Below are 25764 nucleotides of genomic sequence, written 5' to 3' on the forward strand. Positions count from 1 at the left end.
ATTTTAGGCTGGGTTTCTGCATTTGTTTTTCTTAAATATTGCGATATGCCTGGCTTGGCCTCTACTTTTCACAGACAGCCGCAACTCAACAATAATCTGCCCAAAATGTGCGGTGCCTTTTTGCGATTAAAAATAATCAGCGGCTTCCCCACAAATATCCTCTGTGGCCAAATCATTTTGAATTAGTGAATTTATTGCTGTATAGACAAGAGTAGTCTAATTAGGCTATATAATTATGTCTATTAAATTTACTTTAGGACAAGCTTAGCTTCCCCTATCATTATGGATGCGCCACCTATGCTTGCACAATAAAAATGTTACTGCACGTAACCTCCATTCATTCACTATTCGAGTGCAGGCTACGGATGACATGTTTTTTTTTGTAAACCATTCTAATCCTAAATAATTCCACACATATGTTAGTAGCCTATATGCAAAGATCAGATTAAATTAAGAATAGGCTGATGGGTGAGAATATTATCAAGTGCTTGTCAAATTGTGAATGAGAGACTGATGAAGTGTGCGCAGCCTGCACAAGCAACTAAGCAGAGTTCATGCCTTAGAGTACATGCAACTTTTTTCAAATCATCATTAGAGTCTAATCATGCAGCCTTAGAATGTGTTAAAAATCACAACATACAGCCTAACGTTTGTATCACAACTAAAATTGCATAAATAACTCTAAATGAAGTGTATAGGAGGACCTGTTTCTTTGTTAACCTGTCAACACAGAAGCCGCATGTGTGCACTCCCTCGGAGATCGTTTGGAGAAAACATCCTTTCCATTTCATTCAGCTATGTATTGTAATCTTCATACTACAAAATAATATAAAATAATGCCACGTAATTCTAAGCAAATCTTGTCTGCTAAATGAACTAGTGTAGCCCACAGCCATATGGCATAGCCAGATCAGGGCCTTAAAAAAATGAAAATAATAATCATATGAAAAAAGTACATTTGAAATCATTAAAACGTATGCAGTCACTACTGTAAGTCGCTTTGGATAAGAGCGTCTGCTAAATTACTAAAATGTCAAATGTAAATAAGGACAACTCAGAGTATGCTATTCTGTTCTCCTGAAATAGACTACATTTTCTTCATAACATGTTTCTTTAGACCTGTCTAAAACAAATAATGGATTTACTGTGATGGTGTAGGCTATATTAAACAGAGTTATTAGACTTTTTAAAATGAAGGCCTAGATGTTCCAAAGGTCTACATCAGTGGCTTGTAGGCTATGCGTGGAAGCCAGGAGATGCTAAATGTGTTTATGTTAATTAATGGTAAATTACAGAGAGACCAGCAGTTATTTGCTGGACAGTCACCAGCTAACAACATGACCGCCACAGCTCTAATCATAATTATAATTATTATCATAGTTATTCTTAAGTATTAGTATGAATGGGAAACGTAATTCCATTATGTTGTGCAATCATTTGTTCTCCCTTTGTTCTCTCTCTCTCTCCTCCCTCTATCCCTGATCACAGGTGACCAGTGAGAATGGTATAGTGGAGTGCTATGGGGTGGGGCTTCTAGTCTCCAGGGTTCCGGGCCTGGGAGAACATGAGAGAAGGTGTCTCCACGAGTAGGTCTTCTTATTGTTACCCGTATCATGTTTTAGTTCTTTTCAGCCTGAGGTCCATGTATTTGTAATAAATATACCTCAACTTTAGTATCAGACAATGTGGTCCTGCAATTCCTTTCATAGATACAATCCAGGTTTCATAGATACATATAATGTACCATATGGTCTTCTTCTAATAGAAACTAGAGACTCGCACTCACTGATGCTGTTGTGTTGGTGTTCCTCTCTCTGTTCTGTTGCGTAACTGTATTGGTGCCTTCTTAATTATTGGGATGGATGGGTTTTTCACACCTTCGCTAAAGTGATGAATGTTTCACACGGCTCTCTAATCTGCATTATTAATTTACAATTCTTAGCCTAGCCTAATCACGATGCACTGCACTGTAGGCCGAGACTAGAAGTGTGAACTTTCCTATCAGTATTGCATGGAAATGTAGCCTTATTAATATTACATAGCAACACATTTGAATTACAGCTGGGACCAATGGCGAAGGTCACAGGAAGTGATGTGCTCCACTTGCCATCAGACAGGAATTGCACATGTTAATGGATGGTGGAATGGTTGGCTGTAGTGAGTGGGCACAAAACAAATGAGTCATGCACCAATTTGTCTCTGATTCATCTAACTACCTTGAAAGTCTTACTGAATGAGATCTTACTCCACAGCACTCTCCTCCTTCAGAAATGTAACGGTTGATTAGGATCATTAAATCACATTCCTCTCATTTCAATATTGTAAAATAGCCCCCCCCCCTTTCAAACAGCATTGTCCGATGTCCCTGAACACCTGAACAACATCTTCCTCAGATACGGAAGCCAAAGAAACTAGAGGACCCGTGCCAACCTCTGGGATACCACCTGATAAATATCTAATACTGTATACTAGGCCACAGCGCTGGGGGTGGTGAGAAAAGCCTTGATTGTTGTGGTTCCCCTCTTCCTTAGCAGGCCTTGACAGGTTAAGGCTATGCGTACCAGGGGGGTTTCGTGCCTGCTGATGGAAGGCATGGTTTCCAGGCCCCTGATGTCACCCAACATGGGCAGCGACCTCTGTATGGGATCAATAAGTATTTGCTGTGAAGGAACAGTATAAACATCATCTGTCTGAGAATGGTTCTAGGGCTGGGGCCTACTACATCTTGCCAGCCACTCAAATTTCTAGGAAATGTTATAGCGTTTCAATTCAGAGAACTTGGCATCCAGGTAGACACACAGACAGTATTGGTAAAAATATCAGTGTGTATGACTTGCTTTGTTCTACAGCTGTTTGCCAAAGAACTTGATGAGAACACTGACTGTGGCACTACTGGAGCAGATGGAATATCAGTATGAAGGCTCATGTGATCATGTCTCCACACATGACTGGATGACACCTCAAACAACGCAAGAGGGCAACATGGTTTAAAGATCTGGAAGTTTTTTGAGACCATTTTTTGAGAGGCACAAAAAGTGATGGCATTTCCCTGTGGGGTTTCGGAGCATCCTTTTCAGAGTGTATTGCAGCCAACTGCTATGGTTCATTTGTTGTGTGATCCATCGCCCTAGGGGAATACAGGCTGATCAGCAGAGGAAGAAGAACCACTTCTGTTACTGTAGCCTCCTTTCTCCCCCTTATCCCAGGAACTAGCTAGAGACAGGAGAAGGGGCTGAGGGAATGGAGTACTGGAGGACTTTGATTGGCCTTGCACTCAGTGCTCCATCAGCACAGGGACTAAAGTTTCTAAAGTCCCGCCTTGGAAGTGGTAATTGTAAGAGAGTGCTGAGGTGTGAAGCTTTCAGCCAGACTCGCAAGAAAAAAGAGACAACACTATTTAATAGGCTACATCTCATGGAAAAGGCCAAATGCTCAGACGGAGGTAAATGCCGATAGCTGAAAAGGTTATCAGTGCGTCATTTGGCCCACCTCAAAAACGAACATTTGGCTCACAAGTTCTGCTACTGCCCTGTGAGTGTAATCTACACATAGAGACAAATCCCCATGCAGGCAGGATATGATTTTGAAAAATCCCATACACACATGCATGCAGCCCCAATAATCCACTATTTGAAGATATAAATGGGATGTTTAAGGTTGGGGGATATATGTCACGACACGTGCATTTATGGAACGAGAGCAGAGGCATCATATCTGACAGCCAATGAGCTTAAACTTAACTGGACTGTTGTGGAAATGAGAGGTATTACTGATATCAATTCCACACACTTGAGTCTGACACAATCAAACCCGATTCCTGTAGTCACGCAATCCTCACCTCCTTCGCAATAATTGAATGTTCTTGCTCATGTTTACTGCAGTAGAGCTGCCCAGGTTACATGATGTTTCCTTGCAATATGGAATCCGATTGATTCCCGGCTGTCAGGGAGGTAAGCGCTCCTCCACCCCTCAGTTCCTGGAGTTGGCCTCAGTAGGCCTCTGTGGGGGATGGCTAAAACAGGGAGGGATGTAAATCAAACTACCAGAGATGCCACAGTGTCTGTGACCCCGATATGACAGTCTGTCTGGCCACACTGTGACAGCTCAGTGCTGGGTCTACTTGGGCCAGAGACACCAGTGAATGGAGACCAGCTGGCCACTCGGTCAGACGGTCTGTCATCTCCATTTAGACATGTCCTCTATCTGACGTCTGTCTGTCTGTCTGTCTTGGTAGTGGGCAAAGAGACATCAGCTCTACCCACACAGCCACAGGCTCATTTAGAGTCTGGACAGGCTGTCTGCTGGCTGGAGAATAGCCCATGTGATAGTCAGTGAGGGGGGGGATCAATCCCTGTCAGCCTGCAGCCTGGCATCATGGTAACCCTAGCCCATGGCCCCTCCCAAATTACTGCCTTGATCTCAGACCTGTCAACGGGTCTTGTCACATTGCGGATGTATAACCCCACTGGAGGAGTGTGAGCTAGGAGAAAGCTCAGTCTTTGAACGCTCACAGTGCCGTGTCTATTGATTGAAGAGAGGAAGCCGGGTAGTGTTTTTTTATTGTCATGTGCACTATCACAGTGAAATTCCTCTCTTGCTTGTTCTTTCCCAACAATGCAGTAGTGCTATAAAAAGTGTAAAAAAGTAAAGTAGAACAAAAACACACGAGAAATAGAAATAAGAAAAACACGAGAAAGCAAGAAAGCTATATACAGGGTCGGTTCCAGGTCCAGTGCCAATAACATATGTAAGATGTGCAGGGATACTGGAGTGGTAGGGTTAGATATGTATAGGGGCAAGGTGACTAGGCATCAGGATATATGATAAACCGAGTAGCAGCAGTGTGATGATGATGATGATTTTATGTGAGTGTGTGTGTGCGTGTGTAGAGTCAGTATGAATGTGTGGGTGTGAGCAAATTAAGTGTGTGTGTTGGAGTGTTAGTGTGTGTGTGAGTGAGGGTGTAGAATGTGCATAAAATGAGTGTGAATGTACATAGAGACTGCAAAAATGTCAACTCCCACCAGATCCGCACTTCGCCGAGACCGACAGCATCTGGGGCCACTCCCGCAACACAATCCTCCACGTCGGGACATGGCTCGGGCGCCCGAGGCCCAAATATAATATAAGGGTCAATGCGGATAGTCTATGTAGCCATTTTATTAGCTATTTAGCAATGTTATGGCTTGGGTTGTTTCCTACAATAAGTGGTTCTGATCTCACACTAAACACATTTTCAGTGCAGTTATTACAGAGGCATAAAAGTTGAGAATCCAATGTAAATGTAAATGTCCCACCTGAGTGCATCGTTTCGGAATTTGAGTACAGCTCTATGTGGCCCTATTGAGTCATTTTTCTGATTTATTTTCCACTTTGGTCTAAAATGCAATCTGAAGAGTGCTCGTAATTTACTGCAGCATGAGATATTGACCAAATATTTGCAATACATTTTAATGGATAGGTAATAGATTATGGATACTACCCTGATATTGAACCCTTGGCCAGGAAGATGATGAACACAAAGAAGAAACATTAGGTCTGTTATAGGGAGGAACTGCAGTCAGAACTAGGGCTGTTGCAGTGACCATATTAGCGCCACACCGGCAGGCTGGAGTCATGACCACGGTGAAATTCTACATGACCGCTGATTCACGGTAATCTTATGCACTCTGGACATGCGTTAGTAGTGCCAAACTTGCTAACGGTCATCAGGTCGCTAATTGCCTGGTACTCAGGGCTCTATTGTCCCTCCAACCACTCTGACATCAACGCAAAAGCAATCGAAAATCACGTCAAACACTTATCATCAAAACAGTGCTATTAAAACTCAACTCACTGTGATTGATCACTTTGAAGAAAGAAGTTCAATAACAGGTTGAAACTGAGTGGAGAAAATTGTCGTTTTGAATGTTGTTTCAAAGCCTAATAAAATGAAATGGACAGCGTTTTCTCAGGTGATGATTCATTCAAAACATCCATCTGCATATTAGAGCTGATGCATAGCCCTATATACAGTGGGGCAAAAAAGTATTTAGTCAGCCACCAATTGTGCAAGTTCTCCCACTTAAAAAGATGAGAGAGGCCTTGTTACGATATAGGATGCCGATTCTAGATTTAATTTTGGATTGGAGATGCTTAATGTGAGTCTGGAAGGAGAGTTTACAGTCTAACCAGACACCCAGGTATTTGTAGTTGTCCACGTATTCTAAGTCAGAGCCGTCCAGAGTAGTGATGCTGGACGGGCGAGCAGGTGCGGGCAGTGATCGATTGAATAGCATGCATTTAGTTTTACTTGCGTTTAAGAGCAGTTGGAGGCCACGGAAGGAGAGTTGTATGGCATTGAAGCTCGTCTGGAGGTTAGTTAACACAGTGTCCAAGGAGGGGCCAGAAGTATACAGAATGGTGTCGTCTGCGTAGAAGTGGATCAGAGAATCACCAGCAGCAAGAGCAACATCATTGATGTATACAGAAAAGAGAGTCGGCCCGAGAATTGAACCCTGTGGCACACCCATAGAGACTGTCAGAGGTCCGGACAACAGGCCCTCCGATTTGACACACTGAACTCTATCAGAGAAGTAGTTGGTAAACCAGGCGAGGCAAGCATTTGAGAAACATAGGCTGTCGAGTCTACCAATAAGAATGTTGTGATTGACAGAGTCGAAAGCCTTGGCCAGGTCGATGAATACAGCTGCACAGTAATGTCTCTTATCAATGGCAGTTATGATGTAATTTAGAACCTTGAGCGTGGCTGAGGTGCACCCATGACCAGCTCCGAAACCAGATTGCATAGTGGAGAAGGTATGGTGGGATTCGAAATGGTCAGTAACCTGTTTGTTAACTTGGCTTTCGAAGACCTTAGAAAGACAGGGTAGGATAGATATAGGTCCGTAGCAGTTTGGGTCTAGAGTGTTACCCCCTTTGAAGAGGGGGATGACCGCGGCAGCTTTCCAATCTTTGGGAATCTCAGACGATATGAAAGAGAGGTTGAACAGGCTAGTAATAGGGATTGCAAAAATTTCGGCAGATCATTTTAGAAAGAGAGGGTCCATATTGTCTAGTCCGGCTGATTTGTAGGGGTCCAGATTTTGCAGCTCTTTCAGGACATCAGCTATCTGGATTTGGGTAAAGTAGAAATGGTGGGGGCTTTGGCGGGTTGCTGTGGAGGGTGCCGGGCAGTTGACCGGGGTAGGTCAGTTAAGAACAAATGTTTATTTACAATGACGGCCTACCCCGGCCAAATCCTGACCAGGACAACGCTGGGCTAATTGTGTGCCGCCCTGTGGGACTCCCAATCACGGACGGTTGTGATACAGACTGGAATCAAACAAGGGTCTGTAGTGACGCCTCTATCACTGAGATGCAGTGCGTTAGACCGCTGCGTCACTTGGGAGCCATTCTTATGTCATTCTCGCTGGCTCCAAAAGTTTAAAAAAAGATTTTTTTAAATGTTGATAGGCGACTGAATGTGGTCGGACCATGAAATTGGCATATATATTACTCTTACATAATTTCAAACATGGGTGTGGATATTAGACATTTAATCAAAGCCTATTGGATGATAACTTGTTTTTAACTAGGTCAGAAAAATGTATAAATGACCTTTTCCGACATAACATAGGTACAGCAGATCCCCTTATTGTAGGGGACACTTTTGAATGTGCCTTTAGAGGCCATGCAATTCAGTACTCATCTCGAAAACAAAAGCAATTTAGGTCACAAGTATCAGGAATCAAGGTACGACCCAGATGCAGACTGTCAAAGTAACAATGTTTATTGTAGCAACCGGGTAGGCAAAGACAGGTCAAGGCAGGCAGGGGTCAAAAATCCAGGGTAAGGCAAAGGTACAGGACGGCAGGCGGACTCAGGGTCAGGGACAGGCAGAGTTCAGTAATCCAGAGGTGGAGCAAAGGTACAGAACGGCAGGCAGACACAGGGTCAGGGACAGGCAGAGTGGTCAGGCGGGCAGGTACAGGGTCAGGACAGGCAAAGGTCAAAACCAGGAGGACGAGGAAAGAGAGGCTGGGAAACGATAGGAGCTGACAGGAAAACCGCTGGTTAGCTTGAACAATCAAAACGAACTGGCAACAAACAGACAGAGAACACAGGTATAAATACACAGGGGATAATTGGGAAGAGGGGCGACACCTGGAGGGGGGTGGAGACAAGCACAAGGATAGGTGAAACAGATCAGGGCGTGACAAAAAGAGTCCATATTAACAAAGGAAATGGAAGGACTAATAGTACAGAAAGATAGCAATAAAAACTCTACCATAGAGGCACGGAATAAGTTAGAGGAAAAACTAAAATAACTTATTCAAGATCTAGTCTAATATATGTTTTTAAATTAAGCGAACTGGATCGAACATGGGGAAATGTACGGATTCTTTTCTATTAATAATTTAAAATGAACAGGAGTACAGAAAGACTCATGTGAAGGCCAAAATACAGAGGAGGAACTTCTTGTTGCAATTAAAATATTTAAGTCAGGGAAAACTCCACGGTTCGATGGCATACCAGTGGAGGTACAGTGCCTTCGGAAGCTATTCAGATCCCATGACTTTTCCCACATTTAAAAAAAAAAGCTTAGCAATCAATACACGATACCCCATAATGACAAAGCAAAAACAGGTTTTTAGAAATGTTTTCAAATTTATTCAAATTAAAAACAAATCCTGTTTCCATTGATCATCCTTGAGATGTTTCAACAAACTTGATTGGAGTCCACCTGTGGTAAATTCAATTGATTGGACATGATTTGGAAAGGCACACACCTGTCTATATAACGTCCCACAGTTGACAGTGCATGTGAGAGCAAAAACCAAGCCATGAGGTTGAAGGAATTGTCCGAAGAGCTCCGAGACAAGATTGTGTTGAGGCACAGATCAGGAGAAAGATACCAAAAAAATGTCTGTAGCATTGAAGGTCCTCAAGAAGTGGCCTCCGCCATTCTTAAATGGAATAAGTTTGGAACAGCCAAGACTCTTCCTAGAGCTAGCCGCTTGGCCAAACTGAGCAGTCGGGGGATAAGGGCCTTGGTCAGGGAGGTGACCAAGAACCCAATGGTCACTCTGAAAGAGCTCCAGAGTTCCTCTGTGGAGATGGGAGAACCTTCCAGAAGGATAACTATCTCCGTAGCACTCCACCAATCAGGCCTTTATGGTAGTGGCCAGACAGAAACCACTCCTCAGTAAAAGGCACATGACAGCCCACTTGGAGTTCGCCAAAAGGCACTGTCGTGACATGACTATCATTAATGTGATGACTGCTATTCATCAAATAATTACCTACTATGTTTATTTATTACTCAATCACATTAATCACATAACAATTAATGAATTAATCATTTGGGGCACCATGGTAAAAGTTTATTTAATGAGTTACCGTTTCCTGAATTAACTCAAGAATACCAGTCATCATACCAGTCATCAATCAATCATTTCCTCATATGAGTCTCATTCTGAACATCGTTGACCTCGTAAATCTGCACGAACCCTAACCTAAGTGATGAATCAGCGATACACAAATTGGCTTAATTATTTATTTACTAACTAACTAAATAATCACACAGAAATACATACACACACACGGTATAGGTTATTGATTACTAACATAATGCATATGAAAGTTCTCTAGTTGACTAACCAAATATGATGGCTTGTTACACAATGGAAAGGGGAAAGATAAAGAGCGGGAGAGACGTACATACATTTGGAAACTATGCTCACTGTAAATATGAATATTTGGCACCCTAACAACCGCTCATTTGGATTGAAAATGCAACGTATATTTACGTGTAGATGTCTTTCTCTGTCATCTCTCTGTTGAAACCACTCGATCCGTCTATGCTGAGTAGTTCGATGTAAGTCTCTGGTTGTCCACCAGAGGTCACAGTGTCCTTCTTAGTTGTAGGCTTCTTTTGTTCTGGCGTGTTCTTAGAATGGGTACCTCAGAGGTATTTCCCTCCCGTCTTGGTCAATTGTTCTAGACCTCTTTACATACCAGCTGCAGACTGGGAATGTTTCGTCTAGCCTTCGTCACTCGTCGAAAGTTTCAGAGGTTTATTTTCCGGTCTTGTAGTTTAAACCATTTCAACGTGTGGACCATGTCCTCACGTACTCTGGTTTCACCATTTTCAGCCGTGTAGCCACCGATCCCCGCTGTCTGGTTTGTATTTAAATTCTCATCGAGTACTATTAAGCACTCTGGCCTGAAAGGCGGTTCCATCATGTTGACACAAACTCTGCGCTCACTTGGGTGTGGCTACTGACTGGCACAAGTTTTGCAAGATAAACAATTCTCATTTAACAGGCTAAAATCACATTGCTATCTTTTCACAAATAGTTTCATATTTAATCATATACGTTTTACAACAATTAGATGTAAGTCTGATATACACATTGTGAAAGCTCTTAAAGTTACAATGTTTCCGTTATAACGCCTTTCTGATCATTTTAATGACATCACACAATAGACATTCATTTTCCATATTCCATTCCATTCATTACCAACATTCGGAAGATGAAATATATTGTCCCAACATTGTTTAATGTTGAAGTACTTGGGTGGTAAAGTCAATTTTAGAATACGGCTGTAGGATGTGTCTAAATGTGAAAAAAATGCACATTTCCAAAAAACAATCGAACGGTTGACCAATATTTTTTTTGTCTGGGACAGCCCTACCATTAACATGTTTAGCATCTCTACGCCTTCACGCATACAAGTCACATAAACTCAGCAAAAAAATAAACGTGTTTATTGTCAGCAAATTTAGCATGTGTAAATACTTGTATGAACATAACAAGATTCAACAACTGAGACATAAACTGAAGAAGTTCCACAGACATGTGACTAACAGAAATGGAATAATGTGTCCCTAAACAAGGGGGGGATGGTAAAAATCTAAAGTAACTGTCAGTATCTGGTGTGGCCACCAGCTGCATTAAGTACTGCAGTGCATCTCCTCCTCATGGACTGCACCAGATTTGCCAGTTCCTACTGTGAGATGTTACCCCAATCTTCCACCAAGGCACCTGCAAGTTCCTGGACATTTATGGGGGGAACGGCCCTAGCCCTCACCCTCCGATCCAACAGGTCCCAGACATGCTCATTGGGATTGAGATCCGGGCTCTTCGCTGGCCATGGCAGAACACTGACATTCCTGTCTTACAGGAAATCACGCACAGAACAAGCAGTATGTCTGGTGGCATTGTCATGCTGGAGGGTCATGTCAGGATGAGCCTCAAGGAAGGGTGCCACATGAGGGAGGAGGAGGACTTCCCTGTAACACACAGCGTTGAGAATGCCTGCAATGACAACAAGCTCAGTCCGATGATGCTGTGACACACTGCCCCAGACCATGATGGACCCTCCACCTCCGAATCGATCCCGCTACAGAGTACAGGCCTCGGTGTAACACTCATTCCTTCCATGATAAATGCGAATCCGACCATCACCCCTGGTGAGTCAAAACCGCGACTCGTCAGTGAAGAACACTGTGAAGGACACTGTGCTATCTAACCTCCAAACGAGCTTCAATGCCATACAGCACTCCTTCCGTGGCCTCCAACTGCTCTTAAACACGAGTAAAACCAAATGCATGCTTTTCAACCGATCGCTGCCTGCACCCGCATGCCCGACTAGCATCACCACCCTGGATGGTTCCGACCTTGAATATGTGGACATCTATAAGTACCTAGGTGTCTGGCTAGACTGCAAACTCTCCTTCCAGACTCACATCAAACATCTCCAATCGAAAATCAAATCAAGAGTCGGCTTTCTATTCCGCAACAAAGCCTCCTTCACTCACGCCGCCAAGCTTACCCTAGTAAAACTGACTATCCTACCGATCCTCGACTTCGGCGATGTCATCTACAAAATGGCTTCCAACACTCTACTCAGCAAACTGGATGCAGTCTATCACAGTGCCATCCGTTTTGTCACTAAAGCACCTTATACCACCCACCACTGCGACTTGTATGCTCTAGTCGGCTGGCCCTCGCTACATATTCGTCGCCAGACCCACTGGCTCCAGGTCATCTACAAGTCCATGCTAGGTAAAGCTCCGCCTTATCTCAGTTCACTGGTCACGATGGCAACACCCATCCGTAGCACGCGCTCCAGCAGGTGTATCTCACTGATCATCCCTAAAGCCAACACCTCATTTGGCCGCCTTTCGTTCCAGTACTCTGCTGCCTGTGACTGGAACGAACTGCAAAAATCGCTGAAGTTGGAGACTTTTATCTCCCTCACCAACTTCAAACATCAGCTATCCGAGCAGCTAACCGATCACTGCAGCTGTACATAGTCTATTGGTAAATAGCCCACCCATTTTCACCTACCTCATTCCCATACTGTTTTTATACTGTTTTTTATTTATTTACTTTTCTGCTCTTTTGCACACCAATATCTCTACCTGTACATGACCATCTGATCATTTATCACTCCAGTGTTAATCTGCAAAATTGTAATTATTCGCCTACCTCCTCATGCCTTTTGCACACATTGTATATAGACTGCCCCTTTTTTCTACTGTGTTATTGACTTGTTAATTGTTTACTCCATGTGTAACTCTGTGTTGTCTGTTCACACTGCTATGCTTTATCTTGGCCAGGTCGCAGTTGCAAATGAGAACTTGTTCTCAACTAGCCTACCTGGTTAAATAAAGGTGAAATAAATAAAAATTTAAAAAAGAACAGTTTTTGCCAGTCCTGTCTGGTCCAGCAACGGTGGGTTTGTGCCCATTGGCCACGTTGTTGCCTACAAGCCCTCAGTCCAGCCCCTCTCAGCCTATTGCGGACAGTCTGAGCACTGATGGAGTGATTGTGCGTTCCTGGTGTAACTCGGGCAGTTGTTGTTGCCATCCTGCACCTGTCCCGCAGGTGTGATGTTCGGATGTACCGATCCTGTGCAGGTGTTGTTACACGTGGTCTGCCACTGCGAGGACGATCAGCTGTCCATCCTGTCTCCCTGTAGCGCTGTCTTAGGCGTCTCACAGTATGGACATTGCAATTTATTGCCCTGGCCACATCTGCAGTCCTCATGCCTCCTTGCAGCATGCCTAAGGCACACTCACGCAGATGAGCAGGGACCCTGGGCATCTTTCTTTTGGTGTTTTTCAGAGTCAGTAGAAAGGCCTCTTTAGTGTCCTAGGTTTTCATAACTGTTACCATAATTGCCTACCGTCTGTAAGCTGTTATTGTTTTAATGACAGTTCCATAGGTGCATGTTCATTAATTGTTCATGGTTCATTGAACAAGCATGTTTAAACCCTTTACAATGAAGATCAAATTATCTTTGAAAGACAGGGTCCTGGAAAACTGACAAAGTTAGCTGAGTATGTGAGCCTTTGGAACATCTACATTTAAAAAAGTTGAATAAATCAGTTGAATATACACCATTACAAAAAAATCCATTATTTTAGGCAGGCCTAAAGAAACATTATATGTATTTCAGAAGAACAGAATATGAGTTGGCCCACTGTTATCTGGCTATGCACTATGCCATAGGCTGTAGGCTTGCTCATTTAGCAGACAAGATATGCTTATAAGTCCCATGCCATTATTTTATATTCTATGATTTTATAGTAAGAAGAATGTAATTCGACTTTGCTGAATAAAATATTAAGGATATTTTTCCCATTCCTTAAAGTGATCATTTGAAACAGGTCCTACAGTATATGCTAGATTTAGAGTTATTTGGCAACTTTGGTTGTGAATGATACAAACCTTAGAATGCCTTAGAAATCAAAATATATATTCCGTATTTTGGTATTTTGCATGACAATACCTTGCTGACAAAATGTCATGACCACCACAGCCCTAGTCAGAACCCATCCTGACATTGACACTGACAGGACAGGCAAGTCACAGACAATGGCTGTATAAATGGTCCACAGCACCACTGTTCCCTTTCTAGACTCCCTGGGCTTTACTTTTCTCCTCCGGACAAAATGTACTTATCAGCAATCTGCAGCTTATTGACCACAAAGGGAAGGAAGAGCAATTTTCAGTTTTCAGCTAGGCGACTTTGCAGAAGGAACACAATTAAGTAGGTCAGTCCATCAATAGCACCTGGCTTTATCAGCCCAGAGAAAGACACATTCTATAAAGCAGCCTAATCCATGGGCTCTCACCTTTATCTGTGACGAATGGGAAGGAATTTGACAAAATAATGTGTATTTAAGAGAGTGTGCTGTAATTTCAGCTCAATGCCCAGCTACTACCTGCTGTTAACTCAAAGCAGCCTCTGGGAAGATAGTCGCAGACAGGCACCACTTCTAGGATACGGGCCAAGTTAATTAAATATCAGCTCTATCCTTGAGCAGCACGGAAAATCAAAAGGACACAGGAATTTGACGAGCAACGAGGAGAAAAGAAACAGCAATTCCTACTGTTTAAACTCTCTGCTATTCATTATGGGCTTCTACTGAAGTGTCTTTGGCTGGAAAGAAGTGAGGATGGGGGATGCCTCTTCCTCCTCAGAGTCCACCGGTCTCAAACCTACCTGTGTCACAGCTGCACAGTCTTTCCCACTGCGCATTGATTCAATTCCATCCTGATTGCATCAAAGCCCTCACATATTCTTCATGCCCCCCTTCCTAACCCACTCACAAGTAGGCTACCCTCAGAGACATCTGTGTTACACAATACCATAAATAGGTATTCACTGAGGGATTCCTACTACCTCGCTAATTGGCTTTACTTCTGGATACATTCTGCTAAGCACCACCTGGTCTATCTACTCAAATAGGGAGACTGTTACAAGCCATTTTGAGTTGACTATACAGTAAAAAAAAAAAAAATCACTCGACAGCAATGTTCCTATGCCTTCACATACCCATTAAATACTTCAGTCAGTAACCTGGCAATGAACTATGCTCAATAGCACTTAATAAGAAGCTGAACACTTGGTTGAACTAGGTGGGCCGCGGAAAACACTTTCACCCTGAACTTCACTGAATGTGTCTCTCAGAGAAAAAACTGAGTAGAAAAGTTGAGTAGAGTAAAGCTCTAGGCTACACCTGAATAGAGCCTTTCTCTCCCTGGTTATAAAACTGGGTCTGATAAATAGACCTACCTAGATTTACTGTGACTGCAAAGCTTGATTCAGCCTATTGTACAGCTGAGCTTGTTAGCTCCAGTATTGATTAAAGCCTTTCATCAGATAAATAATTATATTATTGACCAATGACAAAATATACACAAGAAAAACGAGCAGAAGATGAACAATCCAATATTTGAAGTCCAAATCACAGCCGCTTATTCAACAGTGTCCTTGAGAACTTTGTACAGTACACCTGAACTTTGCTGAAAGTAATCGCGAGGATAAGAGGTGGCATAGGTAGATGAGACAGAGTTAGAAAATGTTTGCTCTGGTGCCGCCCGTGGCCCAAACCAATCTGAGATGCAGGGATCGTAAAGTTCAGCCTCACGGAGGAGCGACAGGTGTGCCTCCAGACCTTTCAGAGCTCCACTGTCTCCTGTTAACCTACACCTGGCTGGACTCCCCAAGGTATCTGAGGCTAAAATAGTCTGTCTATACCGTGTTGCATTATCCTGACAGTTCAAACCTCACAGGATCCTCCGACAAAAATCATGCTTTGTAGAGCAACGCGGGTTAAGTGGATCCAACGATGGCGTGATATCACCACATTGCGTCACTTGACCGTTTGTTTGCAAAATGGGTTAAGTGGATCCAACGATGGCGTGATATCACCACATTGCGTCACTTGACCGTTTGTTTGCTTATCTGTCTGTACTGTTTAAAGACGTTATGACGTGAAACATGCAGAGCTGAAAGATGTATTTGCTCCTCTCAGGCAATGGTTTTGAATCTAACATCGCAATTGTAATGCACATGATGGGAGACAGAGAGCTGGTTTCAAGCGCAGCAGGTGTTTATTTGTAAAGGACCACAGGAGGAGGCAGGTAGCTGGGTCCAGGGGCAGGCAGGAAGGTCATACACATGGGGTCCAAAAAGGCAACAGTACAGGCAGGGAAAAGGCTAGTAACGTCATCCGGGAGATCAGGCAATCGGTTGATAACAGGAAACCCGGTAGGCAAAAGACGTCGTTAGTGAGGCAGGTAAAAACTATCATACACCGGAGGATTAAATTACGGTGAAACCCAGCGCTCCCAATAGAAGTGTGTCACAAAACAAACAATACCTCACAATGATGGGGTGCAAAGAACTGAACTAAATAGTGTGTGATAATGACATACAGGTGTGTGAACAGTTTATCAGAATTCAGGTGATTTCTGGAGAGTGAGCTGCGTTCAGGGGATCTATGTGTTTGAGAGTGTGCGTTGGAAGCAGACGTACAGTACAGTAATCAACTGACACCCAGAGATCAAAATTCAGAAGTGATCCCACTGTCAAGTCACTGGCTGTGTAGGAGTACCCATACTTGCGTCCTAAATAGTAGGCTGTTTGAGTATGCGAAAACAAAACATTTTATAGTCCGTGAATTTTCGAAATTCAAGTATGAGTTAAACGCATACACAGCCACAATGCATTGGAATAGGGGGGCTGCGAGTTTAGACAGCTAGATCTCTTTAAGTAAGAAACAAAACAACATGTAAGATGGCGAATAGCAAAGCTTCTGCGGTGGTGTTCAATGTAAGTAGCTAGTTTTTGTTCTCCTTAAATGATTACGACTATTTCATTGTAACGTTATCTTTGAAAACAAGTCCGCTGCGCCTTAAGCTAGCTACGTGCTTCAGTTCAGTAGGACTAGAAGTTATGACTGTTTTTAACATTAACGTTAGCTACAGGGTTACTTGCTTGCGATGACTTCACATTTAACATTAACTTAGTTAACTGGCTAGTTACCTACTTGTTTTAAATACCAGGGCTTGTTTTCAAACTGTTATAGGGTCTGATGACCATACTAAGCATTTCATTCAGTGGTGAACACAGCAGGAGAAATGCAGCAAAAAAAAAATGTTTTGAGTAAGTCATGTGGACATCTTGCCACAGCACTATGCGTTGCCACTAGCTATAGCTAACGTTCCTATTTTCCACAGTGGTGCTGGTCCCAACACTTCTCTTTTCTTCTAGGTCTCCTGATTTGTCACGTCGGTTTATCTGTGTTGAACTGATTCTAGTATTCATGCTATGCAATATTAGGTTCTACCTGAACGGTTACACTCTGAATGGGTCTAGCTAGTTTCATTGAACATAAGTTGTTATGGTGAAAGTAATGGGAAGCTGCACTCATTACGGTTTCACCTTGGCAACTCCAATGTGATAAAGTATGTGGAATTCTAGCTGTCTACAGAAAGTTCACACAACTCTAACGTAAACTCACCCCGTTCCGTGCAAATATGCGCAACCGCAACATTCAAACGAGGCTACAAAGAAAACTATTGGGACTGTGTTGACGTCAAAATCGGGGGTGTGAACTAGGTTTATATTCAAACGTTGATCGAGATGGTAATGGCTCTATAGTAGTGGAGAAAAGTTGAAAAAACTGACCCTCCGTTACATCCTGACGTGTCATGTCGAACGTACAGCATAAATAAAGCAACTATTTCTGTCCTACAATCTCTCTCCACCAGGTGTAGCACTTCTATCATCCTTTAAAAACAAGAAATGGACAGCGATGGGGTAAGGGGGGATACCTAGTCATTTTGTTCGTCATCATTGCATGCGATCATCATTCTCAAAGCCGCTGTTTACTTCTAAGATCACTTTAGCACCGCCCTAAAAACCCGATTCAAATTCAACACAAACCTTCAAATAGGTATGTAATGACACATTATATAAACTCTTTATAGAGTTTTATTTATATTTTAGAGGTGATAAGGTGATAAGATGGACAGATCTAGTGAAAAAAAGCCATTTCCACACAACATCTCTCCTTCTCACTATCACGCATTAGTTTCGCTTCCCCACCCGCCATTTTTAAAAAGACCCGACGGGGCTCATTGCCTGCTTAAATTATGCAGAAACGGACAACGTTTAGGTCATGTAATTGATTATGTTGGAAAGGGGAGAAATTGTGCTTTACAATGGTATTGAAATTACAGTTGATCTTGAAGTATTACGTTTTTGGGGCGCTAAAATAAGGGCAATTGTACGGACCAAGGCGATGTACGAGTTTACGTTACTTTGCCCATGTTTTGGTTAATGTTGTACTTCATTTTGTGTTTTTTCAGGATCTCCAGCGTCCTCCAACTCTTTTACAAGTCAAAAACTCTGGTATTTTTCTAGAGATCATCGACGCCACAGTTTTTCCCAGTCTGAGCTTGTTTTGTTTCTGAATTCCCAGTTGCCTTGAATGCACCAAAAGTAGTATGTTTTGGCCATGGCATACTGCATACTTTTTACTAAACAGTATTATGATTATTAGACAGTACGCAATTTAAGTAAGTAGTAGGCAAGCCAGATTTAGGCCACTGTCTGTCACTGTGCTACATTTTGATCTGAGACTATGATCCCTCGCTCAGACCTTCAGTGTCAGCCAACAGATGCTGACATTAGTGTTGTTGACTCAATACTAGATAGACCACCTACGTAGTTTAATACAAACCACAACCTGGTCTCCCAGTTGTTTTGACACATATAACTTGAGAGTCCCTGTGGAGAGACACATGCTGGCTCATTGCTCCAATGCATCCCTCTTTTAACTCTGATCTCTCTTCCAACCCACTGAAGTGATGCATGAATGAAACTTGGACTCTCAATTATGACTAAAGTCTCTAGATACCAGGTTTTACCAGCAGCATCCATCCCACACAGTCACATCCTTCTCTTCCAACATCAGACATGGGCACCGGATCTCTATGACAAATCCACAGAGCTTGCATGCTGTCTGGGGGGGGTGTCTCTGAATCCATACAGCAATAATGGTGCATTTCCTTACAGGATTTACCCCTGTGTTTTACCCAAAAGGATCAGACTTTTCTGTTTCCATCTAGGTGGCCCGTTACACTGGTCCATGGCCCCGGGCGGATCTGCTCTCACTTGGGGCCAAAGCCAGGCCACTGGTACTTTTCAGCCCTCATTTACATAATAATGGTTGTGAACTTTAACACCTTCTCACAAAGCAACTGTTGTCATTATCCCGAGGTTGTTGATTCTGCTCACTGACTCCTCAACTGTCAGCCCTAACTAACAATTTCCTTTGTATAAAACGGCCTCGTTTGGAACCTCAGTGTGTCACAATGAGTAAATTAAGGTTGGGTTTGGATTACAATTATGTTAACAAATCATGCCCCTTTTGTCAAGCTCCACAGGCAAATTGCCCATCTGCACACTTCACTTCCCTTCATTGAATGGTGATTCATCGCCCACAATGCGTTCAAAGGATTGACCATGCCTCCACAGCCAAAGTTCTATGGTTTGCATGCCCTGCGAAGGACCCAAGTATACGGTCATAATAGGTGCTTGGAGTTCGTCGTTCCCCAAGTCTGCACCAGTAACGGTAGCTTGGTGTGCAACGACCGGTGGTGGTGAGTATAACCAGAGATACTGGAATATAATGACCTCTGGTATAACTTAACTAATGACGTTAGATAACATTATTGCTGGTTACGTAGCTATCTTTTGATCAAACAAGGCAGGCTAGCTAACGTTTTCACTTTCGTTAGCGTTGCGAGTTAACTAAAAACGAAATAATGGATGAAGCTGTGGTTGTAGCCAACTTATGTCAGAGTCGGACTAATATAGTGAACTAGGAGCAACAAACTGTAATGGCGTCACCGGCCTGAATCTAATCCAATCTGGAGCTACAGTCAGTCTACATCTGGAAAGCATGGAATTAGGGTTTCCACAAAGTCAAAATTTACTATAGTAAAAAAGAATGAAAACAAACATTTGCTTTTAATTTAAGGTTTGGCATAAAAAGATATGTGTGGTTAGGGTTATGTTTAAAATAACATTTTACGAAGAGACGTTTTAGAAATAGACAGCCTTTATGACTTTGTGGCTGTGGTAACTAATGAGGACCTAGAATTAGCTTGACCCGAGTTACTGCCCTGATGACACAGATGGCTTCATCAACAACGGTAATGTATGTTATGTGAAACGTTTGATAAACTAGAAGGTTAATTATCCAGCCAAGCAGATACAAATAGTAGAGTCATTTTGGTTGTAAAATGCATTTATAACAAAAATGTCATTTACCACTTGGTTGTCTATTGTACCACCCTGTCACAGGCCCTCCCAGTCAACACCACCTCATAAGATGAGGAAGTACCTTGTTTATGAGGATTGCCTGCTGCAGTTGTTCGAGATGTCCAGTTTGCAGCCGAACATGCAACATAGAGAAGACCAGCAAGGGGACCCTAAGCATCACGCAGACATGCCCTCGCTGTGAGAATTCCTAGACAGTCGAAGTCGGTTTACATACACTTATTTTGGAGTCATTAAAACTCGTTTTTCAACCACTCCACAAATTTCTTGTAACAAACTATAGTTCTGGCAAGTCGGTTATGATATCTATTTTGTGCATGACACAAGTCATTTTTCCAACAATTGTTTACAGACAGATTATTTAACTTATAATTCACTGTATCAATTCCAGTGGGTCAGAAGTTAACATACACTAAGTTGACTGTGCCTTTAAACATCTTGGAAAATTCCAGAAAATGATGTCGTGGCTTTAGAAGCTTCTGATAGGCTAATATACATAATTTGAGTCAATTGGAGGTGTACCTGTGGATGTATTTCAAGGCATTTCTTCAAACTCAGTGCCTCTTTGCTTGACATTATGGGAAAATCAAAAGAAATGAGCCAAGACCTCAGAAAAGAATTGTAGACCTCCACAAGTCTGGTTCATCCTTGGGAGCAATTTCCAAACGCCTGAAGGTAACACGGTCATCTGTACAAACAATAGTGCGCAAGTATAAACACCATGGGACCACACAGCCGCCATACCGCTTAGGAAGGAGACGCGTTCTGTCTCCTAGAGACGAACGTACTTTGGTGCGGAAAATGCAAATCAATCCCAGAACAGCAGCAAAGGACCTTGTGAATATGCTGGAGGAAACAGGTACAAAAGTATCTATGTCCACAGTAAAACGAGTCCTATATCGACATAACCTGAAAGGGCGCTCAGCAAGGAAGAAGCCACTGCTCCAAAACCGCCATAAAAAAAAAACAGACTACAGTTTGTAACTGCACATGGGGACAAAGATTGTACTTTTTGGAGAAATGTCCTCTGGTCTGATAAAACAAAAATAGAACCGTTTGGCCATAATGACCATCGTTATGTTTGGGAGAAAAAGGGGGAGGCTTGCAAGCCAAAGAACACCATTCCAACTGTGAAGCACGGGCGTGGCAGCATCATGTTGTGGGGGTGCTTTGCTGCAGGAAGGACTGGTGCACCTCACAAAATAGCTGGCATCATGAGGCAGGAAAATTATGTGGATATATTGAAGCAACATCTCAAGACATCAGTCAGGAAGTTAAAGCTTGGTCGCAAATGGGTCTTCCAAATGGACAATGTCCCCAAGCATACTTCTAAAGTTGTGGCAAAAAGAACCACAAAGTCAAGGTATTGGAGTGGCCATCACAAAGCCCTGACCTCAATCCTATAGAAAAGTTGAACTAAAAGTGTGTGCAAGTAAGGAGGCCTACAAACCTGACTACACTGTTACACCAGCTCTGACAGGAGGAATGGGCCAAAATTCACCCAACTTATTGTGGAAAGCTTGTGGAAGGCTACCCAAAACGTTTGACCCAGGTTAAACAATTTAAAGGCAATGCTACCAAATACGAATAAAGTGTATGTAAACTTCTGACACACTGGGAATGTAATGAAAGAAATAAAAGCTGAAATAAAGCATTCTCTCTACTATTATAAAAAGTCCAGGGGTGTGAAGACTTTCTAGAGCAGGGGTACTCTACTCTTACCTGTTCTACCTGATAATTTCACACACCTGGTGTCCCAGGTCTAAACCAGTCCCTGATTAGAGGGAAACAATGAAAAAATGCAGTGGATCTGGCTTCGAGGTCCGGAGTTGAGTTTGAGGGTTCCAGAGGCACTGTGCACAAGACACCACACAGGAAGGTATGACCACTCTGACATGTTTGCCAAGGAAGCCCCATTATCACCAGACAAAATACAGATAGGCACCGTATCTGTGTCGGCTGGGAATAACAATGAAAGATGAAAGGTGCACATTGTTATACACTGTATGGACCTCGCTTTGTGCATGGTGGCATTGTCATGCTCAACCAGGAAAGGGCCTTCCCCAAACTGTTGCCACAAAGTTGGAAGCACAGAATCGTCTAGAATGTCAATGTATGCTGTAGCGTTAAGATTTCCCTTCACTGGAACTAAGGGGCCTAGCCCAAACCATAAAAAAGCCTCAGACCATTATTCCTCTTCCACCAAACTTTACAGTTGACCCTATTCATTGGGGCAGGTTGTGTTCTCCTGGCTTCCGCCAAACCCAGATTTGTCAGTCGGCCTGCCAGATGGTGAAGCGTGATTCATCACTCCAAAGAAGGTGTGTCCACTGCTCCAGAGTCCAAAGGCAGCGAGCTTTACACCATTCCAGACGACACTTGGCATTGCGCATGGTGATCTTAAGCTTGTGTGTGGCTGCACAGCGCTGGAAACCCATTTCATGAAGCTCCTGACAAACAGTAGTGAGTGTTGCAACCGAGGACAGATGATTTATACGAGCTACGCGCTTCAGCACTCGGCGGTCGAGTTCTGTGAACTTGTACGGCCTACCACTTCGTGGCTGAGCCATTGTTGCTCCTAGATGTTTCCACTTTACAATATCAGTACTTATAGTTGACCGGAGCAGCTCTTGTAGGGCAGAAATTTGACTTGTTGGAAAGTTGGCATCATATGACGGTGCCACATTGAAAGTCACTGAGCACTTCAGTAAGGACCTTCTACAGCCAATGTTAGTCAATGGAATATGCATGGCTGTGTGCTCGATTTTTACACCTGTCAGCAATGGGTGTGACTGAAATAGCCAAATCCACTACTTTGAAGGGGTGTCCATATACTTTTGTATATATAGTGTATTAGCGGAATACTGCTTCTATGGTATTATGTAAAGGGTTGTTTATTCTACATGGACCGGTTACTACATTTGAAAGTTATCAAAACACTCAGTTTAGAATATGTACACTGAACAAAAATATAAACTCAACATGATTTCAAGGTTTTACTGCTAACCTACAAAGCATTCCATGAGCTTGCTCCTACCTATCTTTCCGATTTGGTCCTGCCGTACATACCTACACGTACGCTACGGTCACAAGACGCAATTGTCCCTAGAATTTCTAAGCAAACAGCTGGAGGCAGGGCTTTCTCCTATAGAGCTCCATTTTTATGGAATGGTCTGACTACCCATGTGAGAGACGCAGACTCTGTCTCAACATTTAAGTCTTTACTGAAGACTCATCTCTTCAGTGGGTCATATGATTGAGTGTAGTCTGGCCCAGGAGTGTGAAGGTGAACGGAAAGGCTCTGGAGCAACAAACCGCCCTTGCTGTCTCTGCCTGGCCGGTTCCCTCTCTCCACTGGGATTCTCTGCCTCTAACCCTATTACAGGGGCTGAATCACTGGCTTACCGGTGCTCTTTCATGCCGTCCCTAGGAGGGGTGCGTCACTTGAGTGGGTTGAGTCACTGACGTGATCCTCCTGTCTGGGTTGGCGCCCCCCCTTGGGTTGTGCCGTGGCGGAGATGTTTGTGGGCTATACTCCGTCTTGTCTCAGGATGGTAAGTTGGTGGTTGAAGATATCCCTCTAGTGGTGTGGGGGCTGTGCTTTGGCAAAGTGGGTGAGGTTATATTTTCTTCCTGTTTGGCGCTGTACGGGGGTATCATTGGATGGGGCCACAGTGTCTCCTGACCCCTCCTGTCTCAGCCTCCAGTATTTATGCTGCAGTAGTTTATGTGTCGGGGGGCTTGGGTCAGTTTGTTATATCTGGAGTACTTCTCCTGTTTATCCGGTGTCCTTTGTGAATTTAAATAGGCTATCTCTCTTTCTCTCGGAGGACCTGAGCCCTAGGACCATGCCTCAAAGCTACCTGGCATGATTACTCCTTGCTGTCCCAAGTCCACCTAGCTGTGCTGCTTCTCCAGTTTCAACTGTTCTGCCTGTGGCTATGGAACCCTGACCTGTTCACCGGACGTGCTACCTGTCCCAGACCTGCTGTTTTCAACTCTCTAGAGACAGCAGGAGCGGTAGAGATACTCTTAATGATCCGCTATGAAAAGCCAAATGACATTTACTCCTGAGGTGCTGACTTGCTGTACCCTCGACAACTACTGTGATTATTATTATTTGACCATGCTGGTCATTTATGAACATTTGAACATCTTGGCCATGTTCTGTTATTATCTCCACCCGGCACAGCCAGAAAAGGACTGGCCACCCCTCATAGCCTGGTTCCTCTCTAGGTTTCTTCCTAGGTTTTGGCCTTTCTAGGGAGTTTTTCCTAGCCACCGTGCTTCTACACCTGCATTGCTTGCTGTTTGGGGTTTTAGTCTCGGTTTCTGTACAGCACTTTGCGATATCAGCTGATGTAAGAAGGGCTATATAAATAAATTTGATTTGATGTAAAGTGTTAGTCAAATGTTTCCTGGGTTGAAATAAAAGATTCCAGAAATGTTCCATATTAACAAGAAGCTTATTAGTGAGCATGTCTCATTTGCCAAGATAATACATCCACCTGACAGGAGTGGCATATCAAGAAGCTGGAACGTCTGGCACGCTGGAGAAGTGGATGAATCCCGGTTTCAACTGTACCGGGCAGATGGCGTTGTGTGGGCCAGTGGTTTGCTGATGTCAACGTTGTGAACAGATTTCCCCATGGTGGCGGTTGGGTTATGGTATGGGCAGGCATTAGCTACGGATTTTATCGATGGCAAATTGAACGCACGGAAATACTGTGACGAGATCCTGGGGCCCATTGTAGTGCCATTCGTCCGCCGCCAGCACCTCATGTTTCAGCATGATAATGCACAATCCCATGTCGCAAGGATCTGTACACAATTCCTGAAAGCTGAAAAGGTCCCAGTTCTTCCATGGCCTGCATACTCACCAGACAATGTCGCAGAGCTTGTTTGTGATGCTCTGGATCAACGTGTATGACAGTGTGTTCCAGTTCCCGCCAATATCCAGCAACTTTGCACAGCCATTGAAGAGGAGTGGGACAACATTCCACGAGCCACAATCAACAGCCTGATCAACTCTATGAGAAGGAGATGTGTCGTGCTGCATGAGACAAAAGGTGGTCACACCAGATAATGACTGGTTTTATGTTGCATTTATATTTTTGTTCAGTATACATAAATTCAGTAATTGCATTACTCTGTAGGCTACTGACCTATGCAAAGCTTCTTCCGGCATCTCACCATACATCTGTCTGTAGTTATTGAACTCAACCTGTAGGAGATTTGTTTGTTGTGATTGAGTGGGGGGAAACCGCTGCGGGCAAGATTCTGACAGATGGGTGTCTTGGTGGTGGCAAGGATACACCCAAAAAACACTCACATCAAATTAAACCCCAAGCCAACTTACTTTTGTCTTTTTATTTATTTATTCCTTATTTTATTAGGTAAGTTGACTGAGAACACATTCCTATTTATAGCAACGACCTGGGAATAGTTACAGGAGAGAGGGGGGATGAATAAGACAATTTGAAGCTGGGGATGATTAGGTGGCCATGATGGTCTGAATGGGAATTTAGCCAGGACACCAGGGTTAACACCCCTACTCTTATGATAAGTGCAATGGGATCTTTCGTGACCACAGAGAGTCAGGACACCCGTTTAACATCCTTTCCGAAA

At 43.3% G+C, this 25764-nt stretch overlaps 1 protein-coding gene and 1 long non-coding RNA gene across 4 annotated transcripts in view; one reads left to right on the forward strand and one right to left on the reverse strand.

The window, feature by feature from the left end:
- LOC115139442 (protein FAM184A-like) overlaps nt 1-25764 on the reverse strand; it is a 154565-nt gene that overhangs the window by 89083 nt on the left and 39718 nt on the right. The gene's annotated exons all lie outside the window — the stretch shown is intronic.
- On the forward strand, nt 16296-20800 carry LOC115139443 (uncharacterized). The gene is made up of 3 exons (XR_003865109.2): nt 16296-16617; nt 19231-19454; nt 20161-20800. It is a non-coding gene; the product is annotated as an uncharacterized LOC115139443 (long non-coding RNA).

This window comes from Oncorhynchus nerka, linkage group LG13, assembly GCF_034236695.1.
Source record: "Oncorhynchus nerka isolate Pitt River linkage group LG13, Oner_Uvic_2.0, whole genome shotgun sequence".
Taxonomy (NCBI): Eukaryota; Metazoa; Chordata; class Actinopteri; order Salmoniformes; family Salmonidae; genus Oncorhynchus; species Oncorhynchus nerka.